The following is a 1,967-nucleotide window of genomic DNA, read 5'->3' on the forward strand; positions in this document are numbered from 1 at the left end:
GTTTCCACCAAGTCTACAAATTCTGATATATTGGAGATCCAGAGCAGCCCATTGGGTTGTCTTACCTTGATCCAATCCATGGAAATAAAGCATTAGGCACAACATTTGTGATAGGCATGGGGAAGGTTAAGAAAGGCCAACAGACTAATTGGTGAGCCTCTATTAGAGTTTCTAATAACTTGTTACTGACTTAGCCTTGCATCATACTTTCCTAATCTCAGATTTCTGCCATGAACTTCTGGATTCCTCAAGTTTGAACCTGTTCTGATCTCATCATCATTTTGATATTTCATGGTTTTTCCAAAAGATATAGTTTTGTTTTCTAGATGAACACATAATAATCTGATGACGGATCATCACTAGCCCATCAGTGGGGCAAAAGCATGAGCTATTTAGGTTAAAATTCGTGTACCGAATAGTTCAAAACCATGTTCCTGTTATATGATAGTCATAATGATTTCTCATTCTTTCACACTTTTATATCCCTTTTTTATCTCCAGCAAAAGAGAAGAACATGAAGAGAGATAATCAGAGCAGTGTGTCTGAATTCCTCCTCCTGGGGCTCCCCATCTGGACAGAGAAGCCAGGTGTATATTACTCTCTTTTTCTGGTCATGTACCTGACCACAGTGCTGGGGAACCTGCTCATCATCCTGCTCATCAGGCTGGACTCTCACCTCCACACTCCCATGTACTTCTTCCTCAGCCACTTGGCCTTCACTGATGTCTCTTTCTCATCAGTCACAGCTCCAAAGATGCTCATGAATATGCAGACACAGAGTCAATCCATCTCATATGCGGGGTGCATTTCCCAGGTGTGTTTCTTCTTGTTGTTTGGTGGTCTTGATAGCTTCCTTCTCACATCAATGGCTTATGACAGATACGTGGCCATCTGTCACCCCCTCCACTACACCACCATCATGAGTCAGAATCTGTGTTTCCTGCTGCTGAATATGTCCTGGGTCCTATCCTGCACTAATGCGCTTTTGCACACCCTCCTCCTGGCCCATCTCTCTTTCTGTGGAGACAACACTCTCCCCCACTTCTTCTGCGACCTCTCTACCTTACTTAAGTTGTCCAGCTCAGATGCCACAGTCAATGAGCTGGTTATAGTCACTGTGGGTGTGGTAGTCATTACCCTGCCATTCATATGCATCTTGGTGTCTTATGGCCACATTGGGACCACCATCCTTAGAGTCCCCTCCACCAAAGGAATATGCAAAGCCTTGTCCACATGTGGCTCTCACCTCTCTGTGGTGTCTCTGTACTATGGAGCAATTATTGGACTCTATTTTTTCCCCTCATCTAAGAACTCCAATGACAAGGATGTCATTGTGTCTGTGTTGTACAGTCTGGTCATTCCCATGCTAAATCCATTTATCTACAGTTTGAGAAATCGAGATATGAAAGGAGCTCTGGGGAATATACTCAGTAGAGGAAATTTTTCACAGGGATGAGGATTGTTTTTAAGTGGATATAAGGCCTACTCCATGCTGCACATGCAACATAAGCATCCTTTCCTCTCTGAATAGCTGCTTTTTAGTGAATCTTGATGTGGCACTCTTACTTCAGTTTCTGTTTCAGCTTGGACTTGGTTTTATTCTCTGTTTAGTTTTTGTTCATTTTAGAGAGTCATAGGAAAGGTTTATTAAAAACATACCTACACAACTATCCTTTCCTAATTTTTTTTCCTTATCATATGGTATCCTGTGTCCTACATTTAAAACATTTATGCAGTCATAGCTTTCAGTCATTTTACTTTACTTTTATTATAGTTTACAATTTTTATATAGCAAAGCTTTTCCCTTCTCAAGATAACAAAAATATTCCTTCTGGCAGTTTCATGATTCTATTTTTGTGTTTAATTATGTAATACATTTGAAATTTAATTTTAGGAATGACATTATTAAGTATTGAGTTTTATTTTTAGTTCTAATTTCTTATCAATTGTCCACATTTTGGTTTCGG

The 1,967-nt window shown here is 40.1% G+C and overlaps 1 pseudogene; it reads left to right on the plus strand.

Annotated features, from left to right (window-relative positions):
- Nucleotides 1-453: 453 nt before the first annotated feature.
- Nucleotides 454-1,456, plus strand: LOC131393596 (olfactory receptor 1J21-like; annotated as a pseudogene).
- Nucleotides 1,457-1,967: the final 511 nt, after the last annotated feature.

Source organism: Diceros bicornis, chromosome 28 (assembly GCF_020826845.1).
Source record: "Diceros bicornis minor isolate mBicDic1 chromosome 28, mDicBic1.mat.cur, whole genome shotgun sequence".
NCBI classification, from domain to species: domain Eukaryota; kingdom Metazoa; phylum Chordata; class Mammalia; order Perissodactyla; family Rhinocerotidae; genus Diceros; species Diceros bicornis.